At 41.8% G+C, this 16,238-nt stretch overlaps 1 long non-coding RNA gene across 2 annotated transcripts in view; it reads right to left on the reverse strand.

The window, feature by feature from the left end:
• Positions 1-16,238, reverse strand: part of LOC122425103 — a 207,789-nt gene that overhangs the window by 62,166 nt on the left and 129,385 nt on the right. Inside the window, exon 2 of one of the 2 annotated variants that reach the window (XR_006264696.1) lies at positions 5,732-5,815. This is a non-coding gene — a long non-coding RNA (uncharacterized LOC122425103). Of the gene's footprint in view, positions 1-5,727; positions 5,816-16,238 lie in introns of those variants that run through there. The other variant, XR_006264697.1, reaches the window with a different exon arrangement.

A 16,238-nucleotide genomic window follows, 5' to 3' on the forward strand; every position in this document is an offset into this window, starting at 1 on the left:
AGAAACTGATGTCTGGTGAGTTTACTGTCATCCAAAGTAAAACATCTATTTAAGTGGTTGAGTAGATTCGAATTTAGGCTGAGTAAATGTCAAAGCCTGCGCTCATAACCACTCAACTATGCATACACCCCATTATTCTGAATAGCATTTCCTACTTCTTTGGGGCTGATGTTTGGCAAATGCAAGTCACTGACACTTAGCGAGATTTAGCCAAATTCCTAAAGGATACCAAGACATTAGTCTTTGGTTCACACCAAAGAGTGAAGGAGGTAAAATTGGCTCACCTATTTTGAAGACATGATGAGAGGGTGAGGAAAGAGTCAGCAAGAGAAACTTTGTTTTTAGCATTGCCCAGTGGAAGAAAACATTTTTAATCAACGACAAGATAACTGGGAAGGGATAAGTGGTAAATGAGAGGCTTTTTTTGAGAGTCACAGCCCTTCTATGAAAGGTTGAATCCTGCCAACTTACTCTACCTGGGAAGGAATGTTACATTAGGTGTGCATGTTTCAACGCACTTAGCTCATCGGAAAGCCTTGAGGAATTGCAGTCAAATGCCAGCATAAGCCTCCCTGAGACAGGGAAAAGATCCCTATCACTAAGAAATCCAATTTGAAGGACTTCGATTACCTATAGGGAGGGGGGAATATCTCTGCTGAGGGCACAAAGAAAGAGAAAGAGCTTAAAGGAATGATCATTTGTCTACAACTAAATATGGGATAGAGATTAACTGCTTAAGACCTGGGTTCAGGGACTTTGATTCAAATCCCAGCTCTGTTATTTACTAGCTAAGTAACTCTGGATAATGTACTAAACTGTCTATGCTTCCTTGTTAAAAAGAAAAAAAACAAAACAGTTTCATCCTCATTAGATGAAACAATTCATGTAAATTGCTTACTGCAGTGCCTGACACATAATAGATGTTTATTAAAGGGTGGTTGCTCTCAGCTTTAAAAGGTCTGGAAAGCAGTGTGGATTCTGGAACTGCACCATCTGGGTGTGAATCCCAATTCTACTGTTACATAATAAGTATGTAACCTTGGGCAGGTTATTTTGTCTCTCTCTGCCTCAGTTTCCCTCATTTACAAAGTGGAGACAAATACAGCCCTGCACATACCACACACGCATTTAGGTGGAAATCAGTCCTGAATGTTCATTGGAAGGTCTGATGCTGAAGCTGACACTCCAATACTTTGACTACTGGATGCAAAAAACTGACTCACTGGAAAAGACCCTGATGCTGGGGAAGATTGAAGGCAGGAGGAAAAGGGGATGACAGAGGATGAGAGGGTTGGATGGCATCACCGACTCAATGGACATGAGTTGAGCAAACTCCGGGAGGTGGTGATGGACAGGGAAGTGTGGTGTGCTGCAGTCCATGGGGTTGCAAAGAGTTGGACACAACAGAGTGGCTGAACTGAACTGAATGAAGACAAACAAACAAACAGAAAATAAGTGCTGGTGAGGATGTGGAGAAACTGGAACTCTTGGGCCCTGATGGTGGGAATGCAAAATGGTTCCTTGCAGCCTCCATGGAAAACAGGAGAGTAGTTCTTCACACTATTACATAGAGAATTACTGAAGGACTCAGAAGTCCTCCTCTCAGTATATACTCAAAGTAATTGAAATCCTGGCCTTGAGATCTTTGTACACCCATGTTCATTAGCAGCACTATGCACAAGGGCCACAAAGTGAAAGCAACCCAAGCGTCCATTGATCGATGAATGGATAAACAAAATGCATGTGTGTATATGTAGATATACAGTGTAATGTTCAGTTCAGTTCAGTTCAGTTGCTCAGTCGTGTCCGACTCTTTGTGACCCCATGAATCGCAGCATGCCAGGCCTCGCTGTCCATCACCAACTCCTGGAGTTTACTCAAACTCATGTCCATCGAGTTGGTGATGCCATCCAGCCATCTCATCCTCTGTCGTCCCCTTCTCCTCCTGCCCCCAACCCATCCCAGCATCAGGGTCTTTTCCAATGAGTCAACTTTTCGCATGAGGTGGCCAAAGTAATGTTATTTGGCCTTAAAATTGAGTGAATTTTTGCATATGGTACAACATGGATGAACCTTGAGGACATTATGCTATGTGAAACAACCCAGTCACAAAGGACAAATATGGTATGCTTTCTCTTATACGAGGTTCTAGAGTAGCTAGATTTGTGGAAAGAGAAAGTAGAATGGTAGTAGCCAAGGGGTGAGGGGCAGGGAGGATGGGGAGTTATCTTTAATGGGTGAAAGCAAAGGTGAAATTCACTTAGTCGTGTCCGACTCTTTGTGACCCCATGGACTACACAGTCCATGTATTTCTCCAGGCCAGAATACTGGAGTGGGTAGCCTTTCCCTTCTCCAGACGATCTTCCCAAACCAGCAATCAAACCCAGGTCTCCCTCATGGCAGGTGGATTCTTTACCAGCTGAGCCACCAGGGAAGCCCAAGAATACTGGAGTGGGAAGCCTGTCCCTTCTTGGGGGAATCTTCCCGACCCAGGGATCAAATTGGGGTCTCCTGCATTGCAGGTGGATTCTTTACCATCTGAGCTACCAGGGAAGCCTATTTAATAGGTACAGGGTTTCAGTTTGGGAAGATGAAAAAGTTCTGAAGATGGTGGATGGTGGTGACGATTGCACATCAATGTGAATATACTCAGTGCTATGGGACTGTACCCTTAAAAGTGGTTAAGATGATGAATTTCATATTATGTGCATGTCTATCCAACAAAGAGTTAGTGTGCATCAAGTGTTCAGAGTATTAGCTGCCACTTAATATAAAGCTTTGTTATGATGATGATGATGGTTATCAGTATTATTTATATTACATCTTTCTTTGTGTGCTAGCTTTGTGCACACAAGGCTAATTAATGTTGCATTAATTAATATTCCCTTTCTGTCTCCGTATGACAAGGATAATAATCAGCTAAGAGTTAAACAGAAGATTCACACTCAGCCTAACCTACGTGACAGATTCTTTAGAATATTGATTTTTTAACATATGAGAAAAAATGAATATTAATGACTTTTTTTCTCTTTTGTCTTCACAACCAACCATATAGCACCAACATAAAGAGGATAGGGATGCAGGAAGATTAAACTGATGGCTCTTTTTTTCAGTAACAATTAAAAAAAATTCAGGTGTCTGACTATTCAGAGAGTCTAAGAGGAAATCTGAAAACAAATGAAATATGTCATCCCATCATTAGTTAAAGGATTAAGAACAAACTGTGCAAACCATGAGACTGGAAGAGAAATTGCTCACATGCTAAAACTAATAACGGTAATTTTTAAATGCCAAACTAGTTCAACTGTCAAATTCTGGGAAATTGTGTGTTCCTAGTGACAGTAATTCCTAATGTTGGGGAGAAGAAGGAAATTATGTGACAGGCTTGCTCAACTTTGCTAACAGCAACAACTGAGGCTTGTTCCTGGGGTGTATATGAGAACCGGGGACACTATGACCAGAGCTACAGACTGAGACAGCAGACTCTGACACCAGACCTGAACTCAGGTTACGCGTGGTGACTGACCTGTGATGGAGGTGAGGAAATGGGGGGCAGGGGTAAAGGGCAAGGCTTGAGGTGTCACACTGTCTGGTCCAAATCTTGGCTTGGCCACTGATTAGCCATGAGATCTTGGAAAAATTAACCTGTAAGACTCATTTCTTCACCCGACAGTGATGATACTAACAGCTCCAGCCTCAGTTGTGATAGTAGATCATCGATAAACAGATTTTTAGACAATTGCTTTGAGTGCTAAATAATTATTAGACAAGTTAGATAATGATTTTATAAATATAAAATTAGACAATAAGGCAAAAAGGTAATGCTTGTAAATGTTCAACAAACATTAGTTGAAGTGATGATGATGGTGACGATGACAAAGGAGCTTAGCACCTCTCATCGCACTCAAGTGCTGTCACAAACCCTCTGGGGTACACTAAACCTTATTTTAGATCACTAAACCTTATTTTATCAGAAATGATTTTAGCAACTAGTAAGAGAAAACCCAACTTCAAGTGGCCTATAAAATAAGTCAAGGTTTATGAAGGAAGAGTACTACCACAGTGGTTCAGAGCCTCAGTGATCTAAGAGCTAGCTTACCAGTGGGTCCTTTGGCCCTTTTTTATTCTGGTTGCCTCATAGTCACAAGATGGTTGCTGTAGCCCCAAACACCAAGTCTGAATGCAAGCAAGAAAAATGTGTGATGGAGAGTCCCAGATACATTTCTCCTCTCTCACCAGGAAAGTAAACATTTACCCAGAACCCCTAGCAGAAATGTGATTACAGCCTATTGGACAAAACTGGGCCAAAGGCGACTCCTTGCAACAAGTAAGGAAAACAAGTGTTTGTTTTTGTCCTAGAAAGCAAGTATTTAGCTGGGCACACTGCTGCTTAAACAATCTGGGTTACCACAGCAAGGAAGAAGAAGGAAGCGGACGTAGCTACCACACTTACACTTGCCTTCATGTTTTCCTTTTAAAAGTGGTATGAGGGGGATCGGGATGGGGAACACATGTAAATCCATGGCTGATTCATGTCAATGTATGGCAAAAACCACTACAATATTGTAAAGTAATTAGCCTCCAACTAATAAAAATAAATGAAAAAAAAAGTGGCATGAGATTCTGGGTGCTAACTTACAGGCTTTTTCTGTGAGAATTACATCAGAAAGCAGACAACAGCAACAGTACAGTCCTGAATTTCAGCATCCATTATGTTGTAGTTGTCATTTTGTCAGTCTTCTAGATCAGGGTTGGCAATTTATGTCACATGAGCCAAATCTGACCCATGGACTGTTTTTACAAGGCCACCACCTTAAGAAGGGTAAATTTCACATCTCTAATGCGTTGCAAAACAACCAAGCAAGCAAGCAAATGACAATGTGTATGCAACAAAGATGCTAAATCGCCCATGAAGCTTCAATCTATTTACTTTCTGGTCCTTTTTAGAAAACCTCTGCTGACCTTTTGTGGCCTGTGGACAGCCCACTCAGGCTGTAATTCTCTTTATCTTTGGGTCTCTCTGACAGGATCTGGCACATCCTAGGTGCTCAACGAAAGTGTGATGAATGGATGTAGAAAGAATGTCATGAATGACTAAATAAACTGTGCACCCATATTCTATCAAGTGTTTTAGATTAATAAAGTGTTTCCACTTAATCTCCCTTAATCTTCACAATTAGCCCTGCTGGTCGATGCCCAGGTTTCTTTAGCTAAGGAAGCCTGCCCAGGACTCGTAGCTTTAAGCATCCTGGAGAAGCATCCGACCTGGAAACATCTTGTTTACTTCTTTTCCCTGTTTACTCTGTACGAGGGCATGATTTCTGGCTGCCTGATTCACTGACTACCCAAACTCTGGGTCTCAAAAAATATTTGCCCGATGAATGAGTGGATGAACTTGAGCCTTCCCACAACGTGGGGTCGTGTTTCAATGTGTCAGTCACGCTCCTTGCCCTCACTGTGCTGGGGATTGATGTGAGCTTTGTTTACCTGTCTCGCTTTCCTCAGCAAAGAATTATTCCTCATACTTGTGGTACTTTGTGGGCCCATTCAGATCTGAGTTCAGATTCACCACTCAGGCCACTGGGAAATCTGTTCCCTAATTCTTCTGGGATATATACATGTGGGCACAAGAGCACTGTTCTCCCTGCATATACATAGGTATTCAATCTTTTCTTTACATCCTCCAAGATTTCTCTCATTTACTCGCCAGCTAATTAATTTGTGAACTCACCCATCATCAAGCGACGTTTGAGCCTCCTCTGCATCAGGCAAGGTGCTGGGATTCATTAGTTCCTGCTCCAGAAAGACATATGACCTAGATGGGGAGACAGATAACAAGCAAATAAATACCACGTGGTTTTCCACATACAGACTCTGAGGTGACATTTTCAGGTTGATTTTGTTTGTGTGCTTCTTTTGAAGGGTACCTTGTATAAGGAGGTGGCATCCATAGGGAGCCAGCTCTCTACTGATGAAGCTGATCAGGACAAAAGAATTTGGTTAAACAAACCAACCTTCATGTCTTAGGAGTGTTAACCAGAGGGTGATTTACTGCTCTGATAATTGGCTTTGTTTTCCTGGTTAGACACCTGCTAGGTCTTGGTATGGAAGCACAGGCAACAGAGATGGGGTGAATGGACCATTAGGCCTCAACGTCATCTGAGTCCCAGACTGCACACACAAGTAACAGCAGCATTAAACACATGTGGTTTAATATGGGTGACATTCATCAATTTTTAAAATATACTTTCTACTTTGAGATAATGTTAGATTTACAGAAAACCTGCAAAGACATTAAAGAGAGCTCTAACATTATCATCTGACCTGTGATACAGCTGCAAAAACTAGGAAATTAACACTAGCGCACTACCATTAACTAAACTTCAGATTGTGTTCAGATTTCACTAGTTTTCCTCCATCCCAGAACTAAATATTATATTCAATGTTACTCACTGGGGAGAAAGAACTATAGATAGAAGTGTTTTTTTCTTTTAAAGTCTGTAAGTACATGCAGTTACCTTTTGAAATTGCTTTGTCGCTATATAAATTAGTATAAAAAGAAGTAAGATATAGCCACTAGTTCAAAATTTTCTTAATATGAACCTATGCATGTCAGAATAATTGGCCATATTTAACACTTCTGCTGCTAAGTCACTTCAGTCGTGTCCAACTCTGTGCGACCCCATAGACGGCAGCCCACCAGGCTCCCCCGTCCCTGGGATTCTCCAGGCAAGAACACTGGAGTGGGTTGCCACTGCCTTCTCCGACACTTAACACAGAGACTGACAAAGACAGATAAATTATTTAGAAGAGTTAAAAACATAAACTTCTTTGGCAGTAATCATTAAAGAAGTTGAAGCACATGCCAATAAAACATTCCAGCAAAGGGTAGTGTTGGCCTACTAAAATATGCATCTCAAACACATGAAGTGTCCTATGGAGACTAGTTTTAAGTGATAAACATTTATTTAGAAAAAACTCTTCTAACTCTGATTCATGAAACTCTCTGTTCTGTAAATTCCCCAACATTACATATAATTAGGATTGCCTGTAAAAACATTTTCTACCTAACAGTCTGAGATTTTTCTCTGCCAGTTTTAGCCAATAAATAATTTTTATGGGCAAACCAGGGAGATACTGACAGATTTGTGATGTCTGAATGGTGTCTCTCTACTGAATTATATTTAAGTGTATTAATCCTATGTGGTCATGTCACCTCCCTACACTTCAGTTACTTTATATCTGAAAGCTGCTCCTTCATGGAAAGGAAGTTCCCCTTGCCTTGCACACATTCCAGAGGTTTAGTTCCTTTCAAACCAGACTTCAAATAGGTTTCCATTCTGTCCTTGGCCCTAAGATTAGCCATGGGATTAACATGGAATATTTGAAACTATGAGAAGAACGTATATTTCGTATTTGTAAAGATTTTAGACAGCATGTATTTGTGTTTTCACTTTAGCCACAAAGTAGCCTGACTCTATTTAGTGTTTCTCAAAGTCTATTTCTCAAGAAGAGAGCATAGAGTGGAGGGCTGAGAATGTGGATGTTGGAACTAGGCAGTGTTTTAAATCTGAGCTCGGCCGCTAGCTGTGTTGCCATGAACCAAATTACTTAATATTGCTGAACCTCAGATTACAACTCTGTAACATCACCCTGGTGGCTCAGTGGTAAAGAATCCACTTGTAATGCAGAAGATGCAGCAGGAGCCGTGGGTTCAATCCCTGGGTTGGGAAGATCCCCTGGAGAAGGAAATGGCAAACCAACTCCAGTCTTCTTGCCTGGAAAATTCCATGGACAGAGGAGCCTGGCGGGCTACAGTCCCTGGGTTTGCAGAGTTGGACACAATTAAGTGACTATAACAGCAACAATGTGAGAATAGTAACAATGAACCCCACTGCCAGTACAGGAATTAGTTGATGCTTAAAGCCTGTAACACAGGATCTGGAATGTAGTTAGCACTCCACACACGTGGAGCTTCTACTTTGTATTCTATGCTTTTCTCCCTTGGAATGTTTGGGAAGCACAGAGCTTAATTTAAGATAATCCAATTTTAACAGTTATTTAAGTTTCTGATATATTTCAGAATTACACACACAAAAAGCATCAAAGTGATCTTTTTTTTGCCCCTGAAAAGACCGACAATGCTGAATCTGAAAAGTATATGAATTTTGCCTTCATTGATATGATCTCTGATAACTTAAGCCCATAGAGTGTTTCTTATGCACCAAGTAACCTATTTCATGGAAATTATTTTAATCTGCACAGCAACTGTATGAAACACTGGGTTGGCCACAAGGTTCATTCCGTTAGTGAATATGTTGTTCAATGAAATTATTGGTGAAAAGGAAAAATGTCTTATTTTTAAACCAAATGAACTTTCTGGCAAGCCAATCGTTAGTATTATTTTGAGAACACACACACACACACAAGAAGAAACAGAAGCTTAGAGATGTTAAGTGTCTGCCTGAGGCCACATAGTACTGATGGAGGTGTGTGTGCTGGCTTTCAAATTCATGTCTGATTTGTTTCAGAAGTCCACACTCTTTCCCATTATGCTATTCTCTTGGCAACCCCACACATAGTGCTCTCTCCCTTTCCTCTTTTTTGCACTGGTGATATACACTCAATGCCTCAGCTTCCTCTATGGTATAAGTTATCGATTGCTGCATAATGAATGACCCCAAAGCTGAGTGGATTAAAACAACAAGCATTTATTATTTCTCAGCTTCCCTGGGTCAGCAGCAGCTTAGCTGGGAGATTCCACCCCAGGGTCTCTTGCATCAGCTGGGGCGACAGTTGTCTACGGAGCTGACTGGGTGTGGAGGACCCACGTTCAGGTTGGCTCACTCCTGTGACTTTGCCAGGCGGACCCCCTTCCCCACCAGCTGTTGGCAGGAGGCGTTGGGCTCTTGCCACGTGGACCTCTCATAGTGCCTCTCCAGTGACCTCATGTCAGGGCAGCTGGCTTTCCCCCGAGTGAGTGATCCAACAGAGAGCAAGACAGAAGTCAGAATGCCTTTTCTGACCTAGCGTTGCAAGTTACACTCATTATTCCAGCACCATCTTGTTGGTTACAAAGGCCAGCTCCATCCAATGTGGGAGGGAACCACATGAGGGTGTGCGTACTGGAAGGTGAGAATCTTTGGAGACTGGCTCCAACACCTACCACTAAGGAAGCTGGCCAAGACACCTACTATTCCTTTCTTTCACAACTCTCAGTACTTACTCTCCTCCTTGCCTAGGACTTTAGAGACTTCCAATAGATTTTATAATTCCCTTCTCAATTATAATATTTTTAATTTGGGGGGCTGGATTTAACAATCCTTCATCATTCCCTACTTTTTTCCCTTGGTTTTCATTCAGATCCAGTCCTTAGCGTGGTCCAGGGCACATCCGGTGGCCACTTAACATACCCTTGTGACATGAATGAACGCATTCACTGAACGAGCTCTTGATTTCCTTCCCCTGCTGCCCTTCTGAAGGGCTGACTCTTCACTAGGGCTCAGCTGCCATCTGGGCATATTTGGGCCAGCTGATGTGTTTTATTTGGCTTACACATGATTAAAAAAATTGAACCAACATTTGAAAGTTAGGAGTTTTCACACAAAAATATGAGTTCCTGCTTCTCTTGAAAAATACGAAGCTCTGGCATGAAAACGCTTACCGGAGCTAAGAAATCAGGGCCCCCTATAGAGATGGCAGGCGCCCTTCCATTCACCAGGGTCCCCAGCTTTTTGTTTCTCTTTCCCTGACACTAAGGCTCTGGCAGCTTGTCATTCATAACTGTGATTACAATGCTATTTTAGAGTACAGGAAGGTCCCTAAAACTTATGGCTCTATCAAAATGGGGAAGTGAAAAATAACCCAGGTGTCCATGTGATTTTTTTTTTTTAAAAAACCTGCCTGGCTAAAGTAGCCAACAGAGTTTATAACCTATATTCTCTGCTCCCAAGGTCAAGAGAGTGATTTCATCCTATAATTTTTCAGTAGGACTGTGAATCCTTATCTTTGATATCTTTTCTTTCTTAACAGTTCAGGTTTGCAGTGGCATGTGAAGTCCATGTTCAACTGCAAGACTAACTTTTCTACTAGCATGGGGTGGATAAAGCAGCCATGAAAAGAAACCACCAGCTTGTCTTCTGTTAACACTACATCTGCATACACACGATTCATTTTGTTTTGGTCTAGAAATCCATATGGCCAAGGCTTCAGTTCTACTGTTGGGAACTGTTCTCCAATTTCCAGTCATCTCCCTATTTAGTACATGTAAGCATATCTAGATCAGAGTCAGATTCTATGTGTGGAGCAATGGAAGAATGGGAAGATGAAGGTGGCTTATTCAATAGGTAGAGATGTAGGTAAGAGTTGAAGGATGCTTATCCCCCCTAAGACAAAGCGAAGTTTAGGCTGAAGAGAAGAAATAATTTGTCATCACAGAGCTAAGTGAAGGAAAGGAGATAAACCGGATACAGTTGTATAATTAGTGTGGGTTGGCAGGTCAACCTGAAAGTGAATAGAAATTCAGAAGATCTTCAGGTTTACTTATCTGAGTTATTAGTTTGTTGTTAATAACAGAGACCCAATGAAGCAATTTGGGATTTACTTTCTCTCATTTAAAAGAATATTGATAATAGCCATCCAAGATTGTTATGGAAGCTCCCTAGAATCCTTGCGAGTCCAGCTTTGTACTGTGTTTTGGCTCTGCCAGCCATCAATGCATGAGTTCCATCCTTAGGTCACAAGACGGCTGCTGGAGTTCCAGCCATCATGTCAGCTTGCTGAGTAAGAGGAAGGAAAACAGAAAGGGCTTTCCCAGATACCCTAAGTCCCAAACTTGTGCATATATTTAAATGACCATCCCTATATATAAGGGAGGACAGAAATGTATTCATTCAGCTGAACACATTGCTTAGGGTTCTGGTACTAAGGAACAAATGATGAATAATTGTAACAAACTATGCCAAATCTACTTAAGAAAAGTAATTATCATTCACTGACCATTTAAGACATGTGGTGCCATGCTGTAACTAATCTTCACTAGATAGTCAAAAACCCATACTGAATAAGAAATAGTATGTCACTTTGTATTATAGACAAGGAAACTGAGGCTCAGAGAGGTTAAATAACTTGCCTAATGCCACACAGTAATATGCGTGCATGTTCAATCACATTCGACTTTTTGTGAGTCCATGGACTGTAGCCTGCCAGACTCCTCTGTCCTTGGGATTCTCCAGGCAAGTATACTGGAGTGGGTTGCCATTTCCTCCTCCAGTGAATCTTCCTGGCCCAGGGATCAAATGTGTGTCTCCTGCAGCGCCTGCATTGGCAGGTGAATTATTTACCACTGCCACCTGGGAAGCCCAAGTCCATATAGTAAGTAGGTCAGCATTTCAGAAACTGTTGATTTGTCCTTGTAAATTTATGTGACATGAGATACCTTGGTAAACTCTTAGAGTTACTCATTTTTCTTAGTGTGGTGTGAATCCTGCAGACCAATATGAACTTCTACTATGAACTCTTCTGTTCTTTATTATTGAGATTTAAAGTCATAATAAAACAGTGGTTAAAAGCCTTTGAGAACTTTAGGAAAGTGATAAACTGTCTTTAGATTTTCTCCATTCCTCCACATTTAACTTGGCAGTTTTCAGGGCCCTACAATGGACAAGGTGTTTTCCTTGAAGCTGTGTTCCTATATGTGTACTTTGCTCACTAAAATCAAGACCTGCCTCCCAGGTGGACATCCCTTGCTCTTGTTTATGCATTTTCTCATCCCAGGATGAGAAGTAAGTTGTACCTATTCTACTCAAACCAGGTGTAAATTTTGTTCTACAAACTAGGAGAAAATTGGGAATTGTGAATTGCCTACTGTCAAAATCAGAGCATAGTTTATTGTCTTAATACACTACTTCATTGTTATTCATAAAGTCAAACTCAGCGATTTACCAGTGAGATTTTCGAAGAAAGCGTATTAACTCATGAAGTTCATGATGGGAAATGTCGAAGTCTAGCAAGACTAAGCATAGTGTCATGGACTTTGTTTTCTGTAGAGAACAAAAGACGGGATTTTTCTCAAACCCAGGAAGGAAACAAGTCACACCTAGGAGGCTGAACGGTGGATCAAATGTTCAAAGCTTGGATGAAATAATACAAGCCATTGTCCTCTCTACAACACTCCCAGTGTGAGCTCAAAAAGATTTATTATTGCTAAATCCTCCAGTGTCTTTCTTCGAATCTTCCAGAAAGAAAACTCAAAGCTTGCTGTGTTAGCATATCTTTTGAGGAGCCTGAGTGCCAGTATGCAGAAAATACTAGGATTGAAGCTTTCCAAAGGCAGTGATTGGTTTTCCTTGTTCACTGTCTATGTGAGGTACTAACCACATAGCTCTGTGCTTAGTCGCTTAGTTGTGTCCATCTCTTTGTGACCTCATGGACCGTAGCCCACCAGGCTCCTCTGTCCATGGGGATTCTCCAGGCAAGAATACTGGAAATATCCCAACCCAGGGATCAAACCCAAGTCTCCTGCTTTACAGGCAGATTCTTTACCATCTGAGCCACCAGGGAAGGCTAATAAGCACATAGTAGGCACTCACAAATTTAGTCAATGAGTGGATGAAAGAAAATATTGATAGGATTTCTTAGCTTCTTTTACAGTTTGAGGATCTTATTAGGATCATGCCTGCAGCTTCCAGACCTCAAAGCCACCTCACCACTTCCTACTCTTTTGATACCTGGACTCCATATACCTTGGCCTAATGAAATGGTATTGAAAATCAGCCTTGTGTTACTTACGCTAACTCCTTGACCTTCTCTCAGACCTTTTGCTTCCTGGTCTGACAGCAGCATTGGTCAAGGTTGGCTTGACCTTGGAGCAGTCTCCTCCCTTAGTTTCTGCAGCGCCTCATGATTTTATTTTCTTTGGCTGCTCCTTGCGGCATGTGGGATCTTAGTTCTCTGACTAGGGATTGAACCTGTGCGCTCTGTATCAAGAGTGTAGAGCCTTAACCACTGGACCACCAGGGAACTCTCAATGCTACAGGATCTTGCTTCTCCTTCCCCTTCTGTGACCTTATTTCTGTCTTTCTCTGCATTTTCTACCATTGTTACATGGAAAGTCATTTCACTGACAACATATTCAATTGTTCACTGAGATCTCCTCCCGCCTTTCTAAAATTCTCTCCCTGGTGATCTTCTCTCTACATGTTTCCTCAAATATGCCCCTAACCTCACTTCTCTGCTCTGCTTTTTCTTCTATAATCACCTCACACTTTCATTATCCGGCTGCTGGAGGACTTTGCCACACATGCCTAGAGTGGAAGTGACTACCTCATCTCCTAGACACACACACACAGTCACATACACTCACACACCCTCACAGTCACACACATGCACTCACTATGATAGGTAATTTTATATGTCAACTTAACTGAGGCATGAGGTCCCCAGATAGCGGATTAAACATTAATCTGGAGTTGTTGGTGAGGGTGTTTCTGGTTGGGATTAATAAGAATCAGTTGATGGTATAAAGCAAAATGCCCTCCCCAGCATGGCTGGGTAGAATTCAATCCCATAAAGGTCTAAATAGAATAAAAGGTTGAATAAGAAAGAATTCTTTGTCTCTGATGGTCTTTGAGCTGGGACATAAGCCATTTGTTTTTTCTCTTTTTTAAAAAATTAATTTATTTTATTTGGAGGATAATTACTTTACTATACTGCGACGGTTCTTGTCATATATCAACATGAATAGGCCATGGGTATACATGTGTTTCCCCATCCTGAACCCCCCTCCCACACCCCTCTTCACGATATATTGGGGTTGATCCAGAACACTGGCTTTGGGTGCCCTGCTTCATGCATCAAACTTGCACTGGGGTCATGTATTTTTTGCCTTTGAACTTGAACTCAGACAGAGATTTATACAATCAGCTTTCCTGGTTCTCAGGCCTTCAGTCTTAGACTGGAAATTATATCACTGGATCTCCTCGGTTTGGATTCCTCAGCATCCTAATCTTTATAATCTCTCTATCTATAGATACAAGTTAAGAGATATTGGCATCCCTATATGTATCAATATGATTTGTATATCCTGCTGCATCCTATTTGTTCTGTTTCTCTGGGGAACCATGGCTCCCACAGCCACCCCTCCTCACACTCACATAAGCAGCTCTACACTAGTGGACTTCCTCAATTCTGGATTCTGCATCCCAACCTCCAGGAAGAGTCTTCAAGGTAGCTTTGATCACCCCCTACTCCTTCATTCTTTAAAGCCATCCAATCATGAAGTCCTGTTGGTGTCTCCTTTCGTGTCTTTTAAAGACAATTTCTTCCATTAAAAAATTATTTTAAAAAAGTGTTTTATAGAAAAGCTGTGAAATAATACAGAGAATCCCCATACATCCACTATCTAGCTTCCCTTACTAATAACATCTTATGCAACTGCTGTTCAATTAACAAAACTAGGCAATGAACTTTAGTACAATGCCAGTTACTCAACTACAGGCTTTATTAACATTTCATCAATTTTCTCCTTTTTTTCCCCCCTCAGTTCTGTGACCTCTCTGCTGTATCTTTCTTGTCTCTTGGAAAGCTCTTTGTCTTTCTCTGCCTCCTGACTGCCCATTTCATAAAAGCTTATGGCCCAAGGGAAGTGCACACACTACTCTCTTCCGAACATATTCAGAATCTGGCTCAATCCTACTCCCACTGCTAATCCCCAGTTCCAAGGTTCTATCCTCTCCCTCCTAGATTTCTGCAGGAACCTATCAGTTTCACCCTCTACCCTTCTCCCCACTACAGCCCAACCTCCACACAGTCACAGCGATCTTTAAAAATGTTCATCAGAAGAAGGTCACTCCTCTCCCAGGCGCTGCAATGACTGTTTCATGAAGGTTATAAATCAAAGTGCTTGGGAAGCACCTAACTGGATCCACTCTCCACCATCACCTCTCCACCTGGACATCTTTCTACTCTCACCTTCGCTCACTCCACTCCAGCCACACTGACCTCTGCTAGAATATTCCAGTCACAATGAAGCTGTAGGGCCTTCATCTTGGCAGGATTCTCTGGCAGAATGTTCTTCCCCCAGATATTCACACGGCAAATTCCTTCAGCCCTTTCACATGTTCACTCAGATGTCACCTTCTCAGTGAAGCCCAATCTCGCCTTGAAAATGTCCAGCCTCCCTCATCTTGCTCTGCTTTCCCTGTTTTCACAGTGCCCATCACCTTCTAATAAACTGAAAGTGTTACTTGTGTTTGTACCTATGGCACGTTGTCTCTCTGGAATGGAAGCATTAGGGAGGCAGGCATCTTTGTCTGTTTTGCTGACATATTCTAAGCACTTAGCACAGAGCTTTGTACACAGCAGGTCTTCAGGAAATTTCTGGTGAGTGATTGGAGTGTCTATTCATAATGACCTCCCCCTACCATGTCATCCTTTGACATGTACAGTGTCTGAATGATCCTTTTGGCTCATAGCAGGTATGCCCTGCCTTACTTCACTTCTAAACCCATAGCCTGTTTCCTCAGCAAGATTCTAAGTTTGGAGGTGTGATATTTGTGGGTTTGTTCTGCTGAGAGTCCAGGCCACCATCTTTGGTTCAGCATTATAGTTTCCTTTGGAAAGTTCTATTTTCCCCAGCTCTCACACTGTGTGGTTCTGGTTGGGCTAACATTAGTTCCTATTCCAGAGATGAATAGTCAAAGCTATGGTTTTTCCAGTAGTCATGTATGAATGTGAGAGTTGGACAGTAAAGAAGGCTTAGTGCCAAAGAATTGATGCTTTCAAATTGTGGTGCTGGAAAAAACCCTCAAGAGTCCCTCAGACTGTAAGGAGATTGAACCAGTCAATCCTAAAGGAAAACTATCCTGAATACTCATTAGAAGGATTGATGGTGAAGGTGAAGCTCCAATACTTTGGCCACCAGATGTGGTCACCACAGGGACTGACTTTATTTTTCTGGGCTCCAAAATAACTGCAGACGGTGATTGCAGCAATGAAATTAAAAGACGCTTACTCCTTGGAAAGAAAGTTATGACCAACCTAGACAGCATATTTAAAAGCAGAGACATTACTTTGCCAACAAAGGTCCGTCTAGTCAAGGCTATGGTTTTTCCAGTAGTCACATACGGATGTGAGAGTTGGACTATAAAGAAAGCTGAGTGCCGAAGAACTGATGCTTTTGAACTGTGGTGCTAGAGAAGACTCTTGAGAGTCCCTTGGATTACAAGGAAAACAAACCA

Source organism: Cervus canadensis, chromosome 22 (genome assembly GCF_019320065.1).
Source record: "Cervus canadensis isolate Bull #8, Minnesota chromosome 22, ASM1932006v1, whole genome shotgun sequence".
NCBI classification, from domain to species: Eukaryota; Metazoa; Chordata; class Mammalia; order Artiodactyla; family Cervidae; genus Cervus; species Cervus canadensis.